The 20,593-nt window shown below is 46.3% G+C and overlaps 1 protein-coding gene across 1 annotated transcript in view; it reads right to left on the reverse strand.

Moving 5' to 3' along the window:
• LOC118376425 (casein kinase I-like) overlaps positions 1-19,656 on the reverse strand; it is a 74,042-nt gene extending 54,386 nt beyond the window's left edge. The window contains exon 1 of the mRNA XM_052509526.1: positions 19,340-19,656. The gene's annotated coding sequence lies outside the window, so the exon portion shown is untranslated. The remainder of the gene's footprint in view (positions 1-19,339) is intronic.
• Between the last annotated feature and the right edge of the window lie 937 nt (positions 19,657-20,593).

Genomic DNA, 20,593 nt, shown 5'->3' on the forward strand with positions numbered 1-20,593 from the left:
CTGGGGGGGAGAATCGAAGAAATGTTGATTTTTGGTAAGCATATCGGAATCGGCGGATATTTGCTAAAAACGGCAACATCGGCCCGATGTCTAGGTTAGGTACAAAACCAATGTCAAAGCTGCCGTGCATACCTACATAACGTAGGAAGATGATGACGCCGCCATGAAAAGTACAGCGCTACACGTGCGACACAGCATTCCTAACCTGGCCCACAACGTCTGCTGTCTGGATCTATTTTAACGTTTCAAAGGAAGGTAAAGGCCATGTGCAACACAGCATTCCTAACCTGGCCCACAACGTCTGCTGTCTGAATCTATTTTAACGTTTCAAAGGAAGGTAAAGGCCATGTGCAACACAGCATTCCTAACCTGGCCCACAACGTCTGCTGTCTGGATCTATTTTAACGTTTCAAAGGAAGATAAAGGCCATGTGCAACACAGCATTCCTAACCTGGCCCACAACGTCTGCTGTCTGGATCTATTTTAACGTTTCAAAGGAAGATAAAGGCCATGTGCAACACAGCATTCCTAACCTGGCCCACAACGTCTGCTGTCTGGATCTATTTTAACGTTTCAAAGGAAGGTAAAGGCCATATGCACCGTTTGTGCTGCTACTATTTCCCGAGGAGGGGAGAAAGTGACATTTTTCAATACCACAAACCTAACTACTCATTAGAAAGTGCATCAACTCCAGACGTTCAGCAACTACTTAGAGCAAAAGAAGAAAAAAAACTAAACACACACTTACAATAACGAAACAAGATCAAGTCGAGCAGTCATTTGAAACTCAAAAAGGCTAAATCCATTAATGCCAAGAAAATGGAATTCATTGCCCTTGACAATCAACCGTTCTCTGTCGTGGATGATGTTGGCTTTCGCCGACTGGTCGAGCACTTCGAGCTCCGGTACACACTACCAAGTAGGCACTATTTTTCCAGATGTTGCCCTACCGGAGTTACACAGTATTGCTGAAATGCACATCCACGAGCTACTTGCTATGGGTATCACTGTTATTAGCTTCAATAGCACCATGAGCATGCTGAGTCTGACAGTACAGTGGGTCGATGAGGATTTCGTACTGAGGAAAGCCGTATTTCTCAAGAATGGGCTGGTTCTCATACCTCTGCTGCCATTTCAACGGCATTTGAGAACATGTTTGAAACTTGAAACATGAACACACTCCTAACGCCATTCAAACAACTGACTCGAGAAATAATTTTCAATGCACCGGCAGAACAGAAAAGCTACGTCTGGTAAGACGAGGGGTGGGCGTGCGTGTCTTTTTGTCAATAACAGCTGGTGCGCGATGTCTAATATTAAAGAAGTCTCAAGGTATTGCTCGCCTGAAGTAGAGTACCTTATGATAAGCTGTAGACCACACTCTCTACCAAGGGAGTTCTTATCTACATTATTTGTAGCCGTCTACACAGACCGACGCTGGCACTAAGAGCGCACTCAACCAACTCTATAAGGCCATAAACAAACAAGAAAATGCTCTCCCAGAAGCGGCGCCCCTAGTGGCCGGGGACTTTAATGCAGGGAAACTTAAATCAGTTTTACCTCATTCCTATCGGCATGTCACATGTGCAACCAGAGGGGGGGGAAAAAATCCTAGACCACCTTTACTCCGCACACAAAGCTCTCCCCCGACCTCCATTTGGCAAATCCAACCATTTTTCTATCCTCCTGATTCCTGCTTACAAGAAAAAAATAAAAGCAGGAAGTACCAGTGACTCGCTCAATACGAAAGTGGTCAGATGGCACGGCACGGATGCTATGCTACAGGACTGTTTTGCTAGCACAGACTGGAATATGTTCCGGGATTCACCCAATGGCAATAAGATGTATACCACATCAGTCACCTGCTTCATCAATAAGTGCATCGACGACGTCATCCCCTCGGTGACCGTACGTACATATCCCAACCAGAATAGCCATGCTGATCCTCAACACTGGGGCCCCTCAGGGGTACGTGCTCAGTCCCCTCCTGTACTCCCTGTTCACCCACGACTGCGTGGCCAAACAACTCCAACCCCATCATTAAGTTTGCTGACGACACAACAGTGGTAGGCCTGATCACCGACAACGATGTGACAGCCTATAGGGAGGTCAGAGAACTGGCAGTGTGGTGCCAGGACAACAACCTTCCCCTCAATGTGAGCAAGACAGAAGGACCTGATCGTGGACTACAGGAAAGGGTGGGCAGAACAGTCTCCCATTAAAAATCAACGGGGCTGTAGTGGACCGGGTCGAGAGTTTCAAGTTCCTTGGTGTCCACATCACCAACGATCTATCATGGTCCAAACACACCAAGACAGTCTTGAAGAGGGGACGACAAAACCTTCCCCCACCCCAGGAAACTAAAAAGCTTTGGCATGGTTCCCCAGATCCTCAAAAAGTTCAACAGCTGCACCATCGAGAGCATCCTGACCGGTTGCATCACCGCCTGGTATGGGAACTGCTCGGCATCTGACCGCAAGGCGCTACAGAGGGTAGTGCGTACGGCACAGTACTTCACTGGGGCCAAGCTTCCTGCAATTGCCTACATCCCAAACTGCCCCCTATTGCCTAAGGGTGAAATGGCCCCTCTGAATAACAGGCCATGGTTTTGGCTTAACTGTGTTGTGAAAAAAACACCACCTAGATAGCACAGCAGGACATATCTGGAAACCAATCATAACAACTTTTCATTACATGTTTGTAATAACAAAATTAGACCATCATTTTAGTGTTAACCATTTTAATTAGATAAGGTCAAGGACATGACAAACTAAAACAAAGTATTAGAATGTGCAGAATTGTCTCTGACATTAGTCAGCCACTATGTGTTACAATATACAGCTGTATGTGCATTTAGAAATGTTGCATAGTGCTCTGGGCGCTATCTTTGTAGGTAGACATCCATTTTTCCTCTGATCGTCAAACAGAACTAAAAGGTGGAGGGGGAGAGGGGAATTATCCAGGACAGAAAGTAGAATGGAAGTCGTGTTGAAAGCTGTATGTCATTTACTGCAGCTGCCTGCTCGGCGTCTGACTGACGGAGTTAGAAACCAGAGCCATCCTACAGTACAGCTACTGGTCAGGTCCAGATACCAGAGCCCCTCTCATCCTACAGTACAGCTACTGGTCAGGTCCAGAAACCAGAGCCCCTCTCATCCTACAGTACAGCTACTGGTCAGGTCCAGAAACCAGAACCCACCTCATCCTACAGTACAGCTACTGGTCAGGTCCAGAAACCAGAGCCCACCTCATCCTACAGTACAGCTACTGGTCAGGTCCAGAAACCAGAGCCCACCTCATCCTACAGTACAGCTACTGGTCAGGTCCAGAAACCAGAGCCCCTCTCATCCTACAGTACAGCTACTGGTCAGGTCCAGAAACCAGAACCCACCTCATCCTACAGTACAGCTACTGGTCAGGTCCAGATACCAGAGCCCATCTCATCCTACAGCACAGCTACTGGTCAGGTCCAGAAACCAGAGCCCACCTCATCCTACAGTACAGCTACTGGTCAGGTCCAGAAACCAGAGCCCCTCTCATCCCACAGTACAGCTACTGGTCAGGTCCAGAAACCAGAGCCCCTCCCATCCCACAGTACAGCTACTGGTCAGGTCCAGAAACCAGAGCCCACCTCATCCCACAGTACAGCTACTGGTCAGGTCCAGAAACCAGAGCCCCTCCCATCCCACAGTACAGCTACTGGTCAGGTCCAGAAACCAGAGCCCTCTCATCCCACAGTACAGCTACTGGTCAGGTCCAGAAACCAGAGCCCCTCCCATCCCACAGTACAGCTATTGGTCAGGTCCAGAAACCAGAGCCCACCTCATCCTACAGTACAGCTACTGGTCAGGTCCAGAAACCAGAGCCCCTCCCATCCCACAGTACAGCTACTGGTCAGGTCCAGAAACCAGAGCCCACCTCATCCTACAGTACAGCTACTGGTCAGGTCCAGAAACCAGAGCCCGTTTCATCCTACAACTGCAGGCAGGAAGTGTTATCTAGTGTTTGAGTACCAGCTCTAAAATACACTCCTCTCTCTCGCTTCCCAGCCAAGCTTTCTCTCTTGTGCTCTCTTGTGCTCTCTCTCTCTCTTGTGCTCTCTCTCTCTCTCTCTCTCTCTCTCTTGTGCTCTCTCTCTCTCTCTCTTTCGTGCTCTCTCTCTCTCTCTCTCGTGCTCTCTCTCTCTCTCTCTCTCGTGCTCTCTCTCTCTCTCTCTCTCTCGTGCTCTCTCTCTCTCGTGCGCCTCTCTCTCTCTCTCTCGTGCGCGCTCTCTCTCTCTCTCTCTCGTGCGCTCTCTCTCTCTCTCTCGTGCGCTCTCTCTCTCTCTCTCTCGTGCGCGCTCTCTCTCTCTCTCTCGTGCGCGCTCTCTCTCTCTTGTGCTCTCTCTTGTGCGCGCTCTCTCTCTCTCTTGTGCTCTCTCTCTCTCTCTCTCTCTCTTGTGCTCTCTCTCTCTCTCTCTTGTGCTCTCTCTCTCTCTCTCTCTCTCTCTCTTGTGCTCTCTCTCTCTCTCTCTCTCTCTTGTGCTCTCTCTCTCTCTCTCTCTCTTGTGCTCTCTCTCTCTCTCTCTCTTGTGCTCTCTCTCTCTCTCTCTTGTGCTCTCTCTCTCTCTCGTGCTCTCTCTCTCTCTCGTGCTCTCTCTCTCTCTCTCTCGTGCTCTCTCTCTCTCTCTCTCTTGTGCTCTCTCTCTCTCTTGTGCTCTCTCTCTCTCTCTCTCTTGTGCTCTCTCTCTCTCTCTTGTGCTCTCTCTCTCTTGTGCTCTCTCTCTCTCTCTCTTGTGCTGCTCTCTCTCTCTTGTGCTCGCTCTCTCTCTCTTGTGCTCGCTCTCTCTCTCTTGTGCTCGCTCTCTCTCTCTTGTGCTCGCTCTCTCTCTCTTGTGCTCGCTCTCTCTCTCTCTCGTGCGCTCGCTCTCTCTCTCTCTTGTGCTCTCTCTCTCTTGTGCTCTCTCTCTCTCTTGTGCTCTCTCTCTCTCTTGTGCTCTCTCTCTCTCTTGTGCTCTCTCTCTCTCTCTTGTGCTCTCTCTCTCTCGTGCTCTCTCTCTCTCTTGTGCTCTCTCTCTCTCTCTCTCGTGCTCTCTCTCGTGCTCTCTCTCGTGCTCTCTCTCTCTCTCTCTCTCTCTTGTGCTCTCTCTCTCTCTCTCTCTCTCTTGTGCTCTCTCTCTCTCTCTCTCTCTTGTGCTCTCTCTCTCTCTCTCTCTCTCTCTCGTGCTCTCTCTCTCTCTCTCTCTCGTGCTCTCTCTCTCTCTCTCTCTCGTGCTCTCTCTCTCTCTCTCTCTCGTGCTCTCTCTCTCTCTCTCTCTCTCGTGCTCTCTCTCTCTCTCTCTCTTGTGCTCTCTCTCTCTCTTGTGCTCTCTCTCTCTCTTGTGCTCTCTCTCTCTCTTGTGCTCTCTCTCTCTCGTGCTCTCTCTCTCTCGTGCTCTCTCTCTCTCTCTCTCGTGCTCTCTCTCTCTCTCTCGTGCTCTCTCTCGTGCTCTCTCTCGTGCTCTCTCTCTCTCTCTCTCTCTCTCTTGTGCTCTCTCTCTCTCTCTCTCTCTCTTGTGCTCTCTCTCTCTCTCTCTCTCTCGTGCTCTCTCTCTCTCTCTCTCTCGTGCTCTCTCTCTCTCGTGCTCTCTCTCTCTCTCGTGCTCTCTCTCTCTCTCTCTCGTGCTCTCTCTCTCTCTCTCTCTCGTGCTCTCTCTCTCTCTCTCTCTCGTGCTCTCTCTCTCTCTCTCTCTCGTGCTCTCTCTCTCTCTCTCTCTCGTGCTCTCTCTCGTGCTCTCTCTCTCTCTCTCTCTCGTGCTCTCTCTCTCTCTCTCTCTCTCGTGCTCTCTCTCTCTCTTGTGCTCTCTCTCTTCTTGTGCTCTCTCGCTCTCTCTCTCTTGTGCTCGCTCTCTCTCTCTTGTGCTCGCTCTCTCTCTCTTGTGCTCGCTCTCTCTCTCTTGTGCTCGCTCTCTCTCTCTTGTGCTCTCTCTCTCTCGTGCGCTCTCTCTCTCTCTTGCTCTCTCTCTCTCTTGTGCTCTCTCTCTCTCTCTCTTGTGCTCTCTCTCTCTCTCTCTCTCTCTCTCTCTCTCTCTCTCTCTCTCTCTCTCTCTCTCTCTCTCTCTCTCGCTCTCTCTCGTGCTCTCTCTCGCTCTCTCTCGTGCTCTCTCTCGTGCTCTCTCTCGTGCTCTCTCTCGTGCTCTCTCTCGTGCTCTCTCTCGTGCTCTCTCTCGTCTCGTGCTCTCTCTCTCTCTCTCGTGCTCTCTCTCTCGTGCTCTCTCTCTCGTGCTCTCTCTCTCGTGCTCTCTCTCGTGCTCTCTCTCTCGTGCTCTCTCTCTCGTGCTCCCTCCCTCTCCCTCCCTCTCCCTCTCCCTCCCTCTCCCTCTCCAAGCTTTCTCTCGTGTTCTTTTCCGCTCTGTCCTATCACCCTCCTCGCTCTCTCGCTTCCCCAGCCAAGCTCTCGCTCTAGTGCTCGTTGCCACTCTGTCCTATCACCCTCCCTCTCCAGCCCAGCTCTCTGCTTAGAGGAACGGACCTCCCACTCTCATGTCAGCTGTTGTGGACAGACAGAACGACAACTTTGAGGAGTCGCCAAAAGAGTGTCTGTACAATACAGACATCAAGGACACTTGTCTTACTGGGGGAATAAAAGACATCAAGGACGTTTTACTACATATTATGAGGCATGTTTAACCTTGCTTCAAAGTAGCCTAGGCAAAAATCTTACCATATAAGTGGAAGCAATAATTTAATAAATAGACTTCCATATATAAAGATCATCAAGGACATGATCAAAGCTGGGACCGAGAGACTGAAAAACAGCTTCTATCTAAAGGCCATCAGGCTGTAAAAGTAACCACCTGATTACTCAACCCTGCACCTTAGAGGCTGCTACCCTATATCCATAGACATGGAATCACTCACCTGGTTACTCAACCCTGCACCTTAGAGGCTGCTGCCCTATATCCATAGACATGGAATCACTCACCTGGTTACACAACCCTGCACCTTAGAGGCTGCTACCCTATATCCATAGAATCACTCACCTGGTTACTCAACCCTGCACCTTAGAGGCTGCTGCCCTATATCCATAGACATGGAATCACTCACCTGGTTACACAACCCTGCACCGTAGAGGCTGCTACCCTATATCCATAGAATCACTCACCTGGTTACACAACCCTGCACCTTAGAGGCTGCTACCCTATATCCATAGACATGGAATCACTCACCTGGTTACACAACCCTGCACCTTAGAGGCTGCTACCCTATATCCATAGAATCACTCACCTGGTTACACAACCCTGCACCTTAGAGGCTGCTACCCTATATCCATAGACATGGAATCACTCACCTGGTTACACAACCCTGCACCTTAGAGGCTGCTGCCCTATATCCATAGACATGGAATCACTCACCTGGTTACACAACCCTGCACCTTAGAGGCTGCTACCCTATATCCATAGACATAGAATCACTCACCTGGTTACACAACCCTGCACCTTAGAGGCTGCTGCCCTATATCCATAGACATGGAATCACTCACCTGGTTACACAACCCTGCACCTTAGAGGCTGCTGCCCTATATCCATAGACATGGAATCACTCACCTGGTTACACAACCCTGCACCTTAGAGGCTGCTACCCTATATCCATAGACATAGAATCACTCACCTGGTTACACAACCCTGCACCTTAGAGGCTGCTGCCCTATATCCATAGACATGGAATCACTCACCTGGTTACACAACCCTGCACCTTAGAGGCTGCTGCCCTATATCCATAGAATCACTCACCTGGTTACTCAACCCTGCACCTTAGAGGCTGCTACCCTATATCCATAGACATGGAATCACTCACCTGGTTACACAACCCTGCACCTTAGAGGCTGCTACCCTTTATCCATAGAATCACTCACCTGGTTACACAACCCTGCACCTTAGAGGCTGCTACCCTATATCCATAGAATCACTCACCTGGTTACTCAACCCTGCACCTTAGAGGCTGCTACCCTATATCCATAGACATGGAATCACTTTAATGTTTACATACTATTTCATATGTCTATACTGTATTCAACTGTATTCTAGTCAATGACACCCCGACATTGCTCCTCCTAATATTCATACATTTCTTAATTTTATTCTTTTAATTTGAGATGTGTGTATTGTTATTTATTTATTCAACCTTTATTTAACAAAGCAAGTCAGTTAAGAACAAATTCGTATTTACAATGGCGGCCTACCCCGGCCAAACCCAGACGACGCTGGACCAATTGGGCGCCGCTCTATGGGACTCCCAATCACAGCCGGTTGTGATACAGCCTGGAATCGAACCAGGGTCTGTAGTGACGCCTCTAGCACTGAGATGCAGTGCCTGAGACCGCTGTGCCACTCCGGAGCCCCTTGTGTATTGTAAGATATTACTGCACTGTTGGAGATAGGAACACAAGCATTTCCCTACACCCACAATAACATCTGTTAAGTACATTGAGGTGACCAGTATATTCTGATTTACCATTTGAAACCAGTAGCCTGTTCCATTGGTTTTCAAAATCAAACTTTATTTGTCACAGTGGCTTATTTCTGCATGTTATTGATACCATGTGGTGTTTTGAGGCATTTTGATTTCATGTCCATATGCAAATAAAGCTACAATTCGCCAGCTAGCTGACCACCAACCGTTGTATTTGGAACAATACGTGGTCAATATTAAGAAGTGTTCATTATCAGGAGAGCACAGCGCATGGAACAAAGCAGTGAGACATGCAACATCGCGTTGTGTTTTTGCTACATGTTCACTGCTAGCATGCGAGGCCAAGAGTGCGGGGCCCACGCAGGAATCAAATCCCCACCCCCTCCGGAGTCTTCAGGGCTGAGACCCGGATGTTCTGAATGTCTAGTGATGTCCCTGGTTAGGGGATAAAGAACATTATTACGTAGCTTACAGTAGTTCCCAGTCACGTGGTGTCTGTTTATAAAAACACACCAAACGACCAGAGACCGGAGCCGTGTGATTCACTCAGTTGTTCAACACGCGCCAGGTGACCTAGTTACAGTATGGAATTCACAACTAAATCTTTGCCTGCTAGATATCTTATAACTATTAAGTTAACTGTCTAAAATATGCTAAATGCTCTGCAGTTGTGCTTTTGGTTTTGTTAATTTAGTAGCTGGTTAGCTATCTAATTATGTGGTTAGGGTCTACCAAAATCAAGCATTCGCTTGGTAACAGCAGAGAAATCCCCTCCTGGCTGAGATTTGTTTTGTGAGTACAGCAAACTGTGTAGCCTTTTTTGAGTTACTTGTATAGTTTAGGTCAGAAACGGTACAAAATGTTTGCAATGAACCTGTTAGCATTTAGTAAGCATATTCTAATGGATTTTACATGTACTTGTTAGCATTGTTAACCTTCGGATTATAGAGGATCAGTGAGGTTTGAAAACAGCGCCCCTTGTGTTCAGTGCCGGTATTACCGAATATCCGGGTATGGCACAAGGTCAGTATGAGGGTATGACAATCTTAATAACGCCCCAGCCCACTTATAAGACACTACTTGATGTCGCGAAATAAAATCATCAGGCTATGGAACCCTGAGCTGTTCACCGGACGTGCTACCTGTCCCAGACCTGCTGTTTTCAACTCTCCAGAGACAGCAGGAGCGGTAGAGATACTCTCAATAATCGGCTATGAAAAGCCAACTGCCATTTACTACCGAGGTGCTGACGTGTTGCACCCTCGACAACCACTGTGATTAATATTATTTGACCCTACTGGTCATCTATGAACATTTGAACATCTTGGTCATGTTCTGTTATAATCTCCACCCGGCACAGCCAGAAGAGGACAAGCCACCCCTCATAGCCTGGATCCTTTCTAGGTTTCTTCCTAGGTTCTGGCCTTTCTAGGGAATTTTTCCTAGCTACCGTGCTTCTACACCTGCATTGCTTGCTGTTTGGGGATTATGCTGGGTTTTTGTACAGCACTTTGTGACATCAGCTAATGTAAGAAGATTATTTCATAACAATTTGATTTATATACGAACACAGAGCGGACAGAATGACTGTAATAGATACGAGGTTGCCAGTTGGGACACAGTGTGGACAGAATGGCTGTAATATATACTAGGTTGCCAGTTGGGATACAGTGTGGACAGAATGGCTGTAATAGATACTAGGTTGCCAGTTGGGACACAGTGTGGACATAACGGCTGTAATAGATACTAGGTTGCCAGTTGGGACACAGTGTGGACAGAATGGCTGTAATAGATACTAGGTTGCCAGTTGGGACACAGTGTGGACAGAATGGCTGTAATAGATACTAGGTTGCCAGTTGGGACACAGTGTGGACAGAATGGCTGTAATAGATACGAGGTTGCCAGTTGGGACACAGTGTGGACAGAATGGCTGTAATAGATACTAGGTTGCCAGTTGGGACACAGTGTGGACAGAATGGCTGTAATATATACTAGGTTGCCAGTTGGGACACAGTGTGGACAGAATGGCTGTAATATATACTAGGTTGTCAGTTGGGTCACAGTGTGGACAGAATGGCTGTAATAGATACTAGGTTGCCAGTTGGGACACAGTGTGGACAGAATGGCTGTAATAGATACTAGGTTGCCAGTTGGGACACAGTGTGGACATAACATGACTTAGGCTGTCTTTACACTGACAAAATAAAGTAAGATAAGCCAGAGAGAAAGTGGTTTCAAACTATATGATACATGGTAACCTACCATGGTAATATGGCCCAAGGATGACTTGCAGTGCGTGTACAAACACACAGTAGAGATATTTGGGTTGAACACGCAGCTGATCTCAACAGGCCTGGTATTATTAGACATCTATGCAGGTCAGCAATCTAGAGGGGTTTTGTCTCTGGTTGAAGTGTCACAGACATTTCATCTAAGATTAGACTCCATCTCTCCGTTTTATAAAGAGCCTTTTGGTAGGCAATAGGTTCATTTGGTCCAGATAGTCCCACACAAATCTTACAGATTAACAGATCTTTAAAATGCCTGGAAAAGTGGTATACCATTTTTGAAAATCGCATCAACAACATGCTATAGCTAGACCTAGTAGGAATCCATCAACAACATGCTATAGCTAGACCTAGCAGGAATCCATCAACATCATGCTATAGCTAGACCTAGCAGGAATACATCAACATCATGCTATAGCTAGACCTAGTAGGAATCCATCAACATCATGCTATAGCTAGACCTAGCAGGAATCCATCAACATCATGCTATAGCTAGACCTAGCAGGAATCCATCAACATCATGCTATAGCTAGACCTAGCAGGAATCCATCAACATCATGCTATAGCTAGACCTAGTAGGAATCCATCAACAACATGCTATAGCTAGACCTAGCAGGAATACATCAACATGCTATAGCTAGACCTAGCAGGAATACATCAACATGCTATAGCTAGACCTAGCAGGAATACATCAACATGCTATAGCTAGACCTAGCAGGAATCCATCAACATCATGCTATAGCTAGACCTAGTAGGAATCCATCAACAACATGCTATATAGCTAGACCTAGCAGGAATCTATCAACATCATGCTATAGCTAGACCTAGTAGGAATCCATCAACATCATGCTATAGCTAGACCTAGCAGGAATACATCGACATGCTATAGCTAGACCTATCAGGAATACATCAACAACATGCTATAGCTAGACCTAGTAGGAATCCATCAACATCATGCTATAGCTAGACCTAGTAGGAATCTATCAACATCATGCTATAGCTAGACCTAGTAGGAATCTATCAACATCATGCTATAGCTAGACCTAGTAGGAATCCATCAACATCATGCTATAGCTAGACCTAGTAGGAATCCATCAACATCATGCTATAGCTAGACCTAGTAGGAATACATCAACAACATGCTATAGCTAGACCTAGTAGGAATCCATCAACATCATGCTATAGCTAGACCTAGCAGGAATACATCAACAACATGCTATAGCTAGACCTAGTAGGAATACATCAACAACATGCTATAGCTAGACCTAGTAGGAATCCATCAACATCATGCTATAGCTAGACCTAGTCGGAATCCATCAACAACATGCTATAGCTAGACCTAGTAGGAATACATCAACATCATGCTATTGCTAGACCTAGTAGGAATCCATCAACATCATGCTATAGCTAGACCTAGTAGGAATCCATCAACATCATGCTATAGCTAGACCTAGCAGGAATACATCAACATCATGCTATAGCTAGACCTAGTAGGAATCCATCAACATCATGCTATAGCTAGACCTAGCAGGAATACATCAACATCATGCTATAGCTAGACCTAGTAGGAATCCATCAACATCATGCTATAGCTAGACCTAGCAGGAATACATCAACAACATGCTATAGCTAGACCTAGTAGGAATCCATCAACATCATGCTATAGCTAGACCTAGTAGGAATACATCAACAACATGCTATAGCTAGACCTAGTAGGAATCCATCAACATCATGCTATAGCTAGACCTAGTAGGAATCCATCAACATCATGCTATAGCTAGACCTAGCAGGAATACATCAACATCATGCTATAGCTAGACCTAGTAGGAATCCATCAACATCATGCTATAGCTAGACCTAGCAGGAATACATCAACATCATGCTATAGCTAGACCTAGCAGGAATCCATCAACATCATGCTATAGCTAGACCTAGTAGGAATACATCAACAACATGCTATAGCTAGACCTAGCAGGAATCCATCAACATCATGCTATAGCTAGACCTAGTAGGAATCCATCAACATCATGCTATAGCTAGACCTAGCAGGAATCCATCAACATCATGCTATAGCTAGACCTAGTAGGAATACATCAACATCATGCTATAGCTAGACCTAGTAGGAATCCATCAACATCATGCTATAGCTAGACCTAGCAGGAATCCATCAACATGCTATAGCTAGACCTAGTAGGAATCCATCAACATCATGCTATAGCTAGACCTAGCAGGAATCCATCAACAACATGCTATAGCTAGACCTAGTAGGAATCCATCAACATCATGCTATAGCTAGACCTAGCAGGAATCCATCAACATGCTATAGCTAGACCTAGTAGGAATCCATCAACATCATGCTATAGCTAGACCTAGTAGGAATCCATCAACATCATGCTATAGCTAGACCTAGTAGGAATACATCAACATCATGCTATAGCTAGACCTAGTAGGAATCCATCAACATCATGCTATAGCTAGACCTAGTAGGAATCCATCAACATCATGCTATAGCTAGACCTAGCAGGAATCCATCAACATCATGCTATAGCTAGACCTAGTAGGAATCCATCAACATCATGCTATAGCTAGACCTAGCAGGAATCCATCAACATGCTATAGCTAGACCTAGTAGGAATCCATCAACATCATGCTATAGCTAGACCTAGCAGGAATCCATCAACAACATGCTATAGCTAGACCTAGTAGGAATCCATCAACATCATGCTATAGCTAGACCTAGCAGGAATCCATCAACATGCTATAGCTAGACCAGCAGGAATCCATCAACATGCTATCAGTAGGAATCCATCAACATCATGCTATAGCTAGACCTAGCAGGAATCCATCAACACTATAGCTAGACCTAGCAGGAATACATCAACATCATGCTATAGCTAGACCTAGCAGGAATCCATCAACAACATGCTATAGCTAGACCTAGCAGGAATACATCAACATCATGCTATAGCTAGACCTAGTAGGAATCTTAAGCAAGAAAGAACATGTGTAGGCTGTGGAACATCCCCCTACTGTATTTTACTGTGTGGGTTGTGGTGTACAAAACATTAGGAACACCTGCTCTTTCCATGACAGACGAACCAGGCGAATGATATTTAGTTATTTTTTCCCCAACTTTATTTAACCAGGTAGGCCAGTTGAGAACAAGTTCTCATTTACAACTGCGACCTGGCCAAGATAAAGCAGCGCAACCCAAAGGTCATCCAGCCAACTTGACACAACTGTGGGAAGCATTGAAGTCATCATGGGCCAGCATCCCTGTGGACACCTTGCAGAGTCCATGCACAGATTAATTGAGGCTGTTCTGAGGGCAAAAGGGGGTGCAACTAAATATTAGGAAAGTGTTGCTAATGTTTTACACACACACACACACACACACACACACACACACACACACACACACACACACACACACACGGGGTATTGTTTGTTGCTGGTGATGTATAGGCCTATACCTCTCAGGCTTCAGGTGGGGTCAAGCTACACAGAGACCAGCCTTTTCCACTCTGGCTTCAGGTGGGGTCAAGCTACACAGAGACCAGCCTTTTCCACTCTGGCTTCAGGTGGGGTCAAGCTACACAGAGACCAGCCTTTTCCACTCTGGCTTCAGGTGGGGTCAGGTTACACAGAGACCAGCCTTTTCCTCTCTGGCTTCAGGTGGGGTCAAGTTACACAGAGACCAGCCTTTTCCTCTCTGGCTTCAGGTGGGGGTCAAGCTACACAGAGACCAGCCTTTTCCACTCTGGCTTCAGGTGGGGTCAGGTTACACAGAGACCAGCCTTTTCCTCTCAGGCTTCAGGTGGGGTCAAGTTACACAGAGACCAGCCTTTTCCTCTCTGGCTTCAGGTGGGGTCAGGTTACACAGAGACCAGCCTTTTCCTCTCTGGCTTCAGGTGGGGTCAAGTTACACAGAGACCAGCCTTTTCCTCTCAGGCTTCAGGTGGGGTCAAGTTACACAGAGACCAGCCTTTTCCACTCTGGCTTCAGGTGGGGTCAGGTTACACAGAGACCAGCCTTTTCCTCTCAGGCTTCAGGTGGGGTCAAGTTACACAGAGACCAGCCTTTTCCTCTCAGGCTTCAGGTGGGGGTCAAGTTACACAGAGACCAGCCTATACTTCTCAGGCTTCAGGTGGGGTCAAGTTACACAGAGACCAGCCTTTTCCTCTCAGGCTTCAGGTGGGGTCAAGTTACACAGAGACCAGCCTTTTCCACTCTGGCTTCAGGTGGGGTCAAGTTACACAGAGACCAGCCTTTTCCTCTCTGGCTTCAGGTGGGGGTCAGGTTACACAGAGACCAGCCTATACCTCTCTGGCTTCCATTGGGGGTCAGGTTACACAGAGAGCAGCCTATACTTCTCAGGCTTCAGGTGGGGGTCAGGTTACACAGAGACCAGCCTTTTCCTCTCAGGCTTCAGGTGGGGTCAGGTTACACAGAGACCAGCCTATACCTCTCTGGCTTCAGGTGGGGTCAAGTTACACAGAGACCAGCCTATACCTCTCCCGGCTTCAGGTGGGGGTCAGGTTACAGAGAGACCAACCTATACCTCTCCGGCTTCCATTGGGGGTAAGGTTACACAGAGACCAGCCTATACCTCTCCAGCTTCCATTGGGGGTCAGGTTACACAGAGACCAGCCTATACCTCTCCGGCTTCCATTGGGGGTCAGGTTACACAGAGACCAGCCTATACCTCTCCGGCTTCCATTGGGGGTCAGGTTACAGAGAGACCAGCCTATACCTCTCCGGCTTCCATTGGGGGTCAGGTTACAGAGAGACCAGCCTATACCTCTCCGGCTTCCATTGGGGGTCAGGTTACAGAGAGACCAGCCTATACCTCTCCGGCTTCCATTGGGGGTCAGGTTACAGAGAGACCAGCCTATACCTCTCCAGCTTCCATTGGGGGTCAGGTTACAGAGAGACCAGCCTATACCTCTCCAGCTTCCATTGGGGGTCAGGTTACAGAGAGACCAGCCTACACCTCTCCGGCTTCCATTGGGGGTAAGGTTACAGAAAGAGACCAGCAAGGCCACATGGCATCCATTTAGCCCCATAACTATCACCCAATCTATCACTAGTAACCTAGCCTGTTCTCAGATCTGTTTGTATTGTATAGCAGCCAACTCCTATCGTGGATTAAAAATAATAATATGAAGATCTGGGACCAGGCTAAACTATCAGTCTGTCTTCATAACTAGCACAGCAGAGAGACTGTCAACCAGGCTAGTCTGTCTAAATATCTAGCACAGCAGAGAGACTGTGAACCAGACTGGTCTGTCTTCATAACTAGCACAGCAGAGACTGAACCAGACTAGTCTGTCTTGATAACTAGCACAGCAGAGACTGTGAACCAGACTGGTCTGTCTTCATAACTAGCACAGCAGAGACTGTCAACCAGGCTAGTCTGTCTAAATAACTAGCACAGCAGAGAGACTGTGAACCAGGCTAGTCTGTCTTGATAACTAGCACAGCAGAGACTGTGAACCAGACTAGTCTGTCTTGATAACTAGCACAGCAGAGAGACTGTCAGTCATGAACAGGAACTGCCATGTATTTATGGGATTATCTGTTATTCTCAACGAACCAGTTTCACAGCCCCAGAGAGACAGAGACAGGCGGAACAACAAGGTCTCTATCCATTGAAGCGTCCCAAATGGCTCCCTTTTCCCTATATAGTGCCCTTGGGCTGTGGTCATAAGGGTGCCATTTGGGAGGAATACCACGTAACCTCGAGACTATCATCACAACACCACACAATATGACCTTAAATTCAGACCCTCCTACATGTGCAGCTGATTTCTGTGGTGTGCAGCAAAGCCACAAATATCGACATCCACATCCAGCCGGGTAGGCCTTACTCTGTGGTTACTTAATCTCTAGCTTTTACAGTTTCGCTGCTGTGCTGATGACACATTTCAAAGACTGTTTAGTGGTAGCTTGTGTTGTGATGAATTTCTACAATTGACACAGTTGCCTCACTTCATAATAAACAAGAGGATATGTTTGTAAACACCGCCGGGGGGGAATCCATTGTCTCGTTCAAAATGTGATGGCTGGGTGGTTTTAGGAACAAGACTCCTTAGTAATTCATCTTAAATGATACTGCCAGTTGGATAACAGCAACAAAAATAACACAAAAGGCTTTCGTTTTGGGTTTGTTTGGTTTATGGAGTGGCAAGGGGCAAAGATCCTGGGAGAACATCAGTACGTAGCGAGCAATAATATACTCCAAACACAGACAGCAACTAACCAAGTAGCTAGCAATAATATACTCCAAACACAGACAGCAACTAACCAAGTCCCTAGCAAGAATATACTCCAAACACAGACAGCAACTAACCAAGTACCTAGCAAGAATATACTCCAAACACAGACAGCAACTAACCAAGTCCCTAGCAAGAATATACTCCAAACACAGACAGCAACTAACCAAGTACCTAGCAAGAATATACTCCAAACACAGACAGCAACTAACCAAGTAGCTAGCAAGAATATACTCCAAACACAGACAGCAACTAACCAAGTAGCTAGCAAGAATATACTCCAAACACAGACAGCAACTAACCAAGTAGCTAGCAAGAATATACTCCAAACACAGACAGCAACTAACCAAGTAGCTAGCAAGAATATACTCCAAACACAGACAGCAACGAAACAAGTACCTAGACATGTAAAGTCAACGTACTACTACTACTACTAGCTCGTTAAGTTTGTCATATGGCAAAGTTATGCTTGCAATACAGCCATTGACAAGATCAATGCAAAGATAGATAGGTTGGCTTGATTTTCAGTAGAGTCGATCTAGTCAGGTATCTGGAAAACTTACGCCTGACCTACTGTAAAAATACTTGGTTAGCTAATCGAGTTAGGCCCAAGCTCGCTAACTAGTTATAGGCTGCCTGGATAGGTGGCTGACTGTTAGCCTAGTTAGTGTGAACAGGGTTTTGTGTGTATCTGTTTAGGTTGGTCCACGAACCAATGTAGGTAATACACTAACTTGTTGACGTTACTCATTTTTTACATTGTACGTGACGTTGATGTTTTTACACAGCTTGAACACATTAATCACGGGGGATTAGTTAGCTAGGCCTGAAACATTTACCTGTTGTCCTAGCTTGCTACACATCGATATGCTAGCTAACATTAGCTAGTTGTCTTCCTGGCGTTGTCGTCGTAGTTGACAATCGATTATAAAATATAACATTTGCATTATAAAGCGAACACAAGTTAGCGAGATGGCTAACTAACATATTTAGTCGCGGTTTTAGATAGCACGCTAACTGGTGTCGCAGCTAGTCGCCTAGCTAACGTTAGCAGATTCACCGGCGTCGGCGAGCTGTAGGCTTTTACCTCAACCAATTACCTAACGTGGTTAATGCCAGGTGATATCTGGTGAGTTAGATAATCAATCAAAATGCACCTATTGTAATATGTACATTTAGCTAGCTTTGCTAACCAGCTAATTTGCCTAACAGGAAGTTACTGTACCCAGCTAGCTTTGCTAACTTAACTACCTACGGTCTCACGGGAAGTTACTGTACCTAGCTAGCTTTGCTAACCTAACTACCTACGGTCTCACGGGAAGTTACTGTACCCAGCTAGCTTTGCTAACCTAACTACCTACGGTCTCACGGGAAGTTACTGTACCCAGCTAGCTTTGCTAACCTAACAACCTTCGGTCTCACGGGAAGTTACTGTACCCAGCTAGCTTTGCTAACCTAACTACTACGGTCTCACGGGAAGTTACTGTACCCAGCTAGCTTTGCTAACCTAACTACCTACGGTCTCACGGGAAGTTACTGTACCCAGCTAGCTTTGCTAACCTAACTACCTACGGTCTCACGGGAAGTTACTGTACCCAGCTAGCTTTGCTAACCTAACTACCTTCGGTCTCACGGGAAGTTACTGTACCCAGCTAGCTTTGCTAACCTAACTACCTACGGTCTCACGGGAAGTTACTGTACCCAGCTAGCTTTGCTAACCTAACTACCTACGGTCTCACGGGAAGTTACTGTACCCAGCTAGCTTTGCTAACCTAACTACCTACGGTCTCACGGGAAGTTACTGTACCCAGCTAGCTTTGCTAACCGTTAGTTGATTTGTTGCTAACTGGCAGTTGATTTGTTGCTAACTGGCAGTTGATTTGTTGCTAACTGGCAGTTGATTTGTTGCTAACTGGCAGTTGATTTGTTGCTAACTGGCAGTTGATTTGTTGCTAACTGGCAGTTGATTTGTTGCTAACTGGCAGTTGATTTGTTGCTAACTGGCAGTTGATTTGTTGCTAACTGGCAGTTGATTTGTTGCTAACTGGCAGTTGATTTGTTGCTATGGCCTAGCGATGGAACTTCACTACGATATATTGTCTTTGGTTTTAAAAAAGACATTCAAAGTTGATAACGTTATAGCTATACGTTTACAAATGAACAAAAAAACAATCCGTTTGTTGACATTTCCCGAATAATAAATATAATTACGACAACAACAAAAAACAGGGCAACTCCTTAATCCGTAACTGTTACTGTCGAGATTGATGCACATTTCTTTCAATTAATTTTTCACTAACCTATTGGTGAAAAACAAACACACAATGAACGAAGGGAAAGCGTGTACCTTCTCCGGTTGGTTTAAGACACGGTAATTCCAACATTGTGTTTTTTGTTTAATGTAATTGTCTTCATTCCATGTTCCTCCTCTCTCTCTCCTCTCTCTCCTGTGGATGTTGTCTCTGTAAACTCAACCTCGCCAGTCAGGTAACGAACGAGCGTAACATTTGTATTTTTTCCTGCCGCTGCGCTGTTCCCTGCTCCAGATAAGTTGTTAAACTAGCGTAACTTGGTTTGGAGAATAGCTCGTCACAGGCCGTGTTCGAGAGCATCAAAACGACTGACTGGTCTTCAAATCAAAAGGATTTGTCTGATGCGCCGAATACAACAGGTGTAGGTAGACCTTACAGTGAAATGCTGACTTACAAATCCTTAATCAAAAATTCCGTTTTAAGAAAAACATGCGTTAAGTAAAAAAATTGATAAGTAAAAAATGTAAAAAAAAACAAATAATTAAAGAGCTGCAGTAAAATAACAGTAGTGAGGCTATATACAGGGGGTACCGGTACAGAGTCAATGTGGAGGCTATATACAGGGTGTACCAGTACAGAGTCAATGTGGAGGCTATATACAGGGGGTACCAGTACAGAGTCAATGTGGAGGCTATATACAGGGTATTACGGTACAGAGTCAATGTGGAGGCTATATACAGGGGGTACCGGTACAGAGTCAATGTGGAGGCTATATACAGGGGGTACCGGTACAGAGTCAATGTGGAGGCTATATACAGGGTATATACAGGGTATTACGGTACAGAGTCAATGTGGAGGCTATATACAGGGGGTACCGGTACAGAGTCAATGTGGAGGCTATATACAGGGTATTACGGTACAGAGTCAATGTGGAGGCTATATACAGGGGGTACCAGTACAGAGTCAATGTGGAGGCTATATACAGGGGGTACCAGTACAGAGTCAATGTGGAGGCTATATACAGGGTATTACGGTACAGAGTCAATGTGGAGGCTATATACAGGGGGTACCAGTACAGAGTCAATGTGGAGGCTATATACAGGGGGTACCGGTACAGAGTCAATGTGGAGGCTATATACAGGGTATTACGGTACAGAGTCAATGTGGAGGCTATATACAGGGGGTACCGGTACAGAGTCAATGTGGAGGCTATATACAGGGTATTACGGTACAGAGTCAATGTGGAGGCTATATACAGGGGGTACCAGTACAGAGTCAATGTGGAGGCTATATACAGGGGGTACCAGTACAGAGTCAATGTGGAGGCTATATACAGGGTATTACGGTAC

Source organism: Oncorhynchus keta, unplaced genomic scaffold (assembly GCF_023373465.1).
Source record: "Oncorhynchus keta strain PuntledgeMale-10-30-2019 unplaced genomic scaffold, Oket_V2 Un_contig_4700_pilon_pilon, whole genome shotgun sequence".
Taxonomy (NCBI): domain Eukaryota; kingdom Metazoa; phylum Chordata; class Actinopteri; order Salmoniformes; family Salmonidae; genus Oncorhynchus; species Oncorhynchus keta.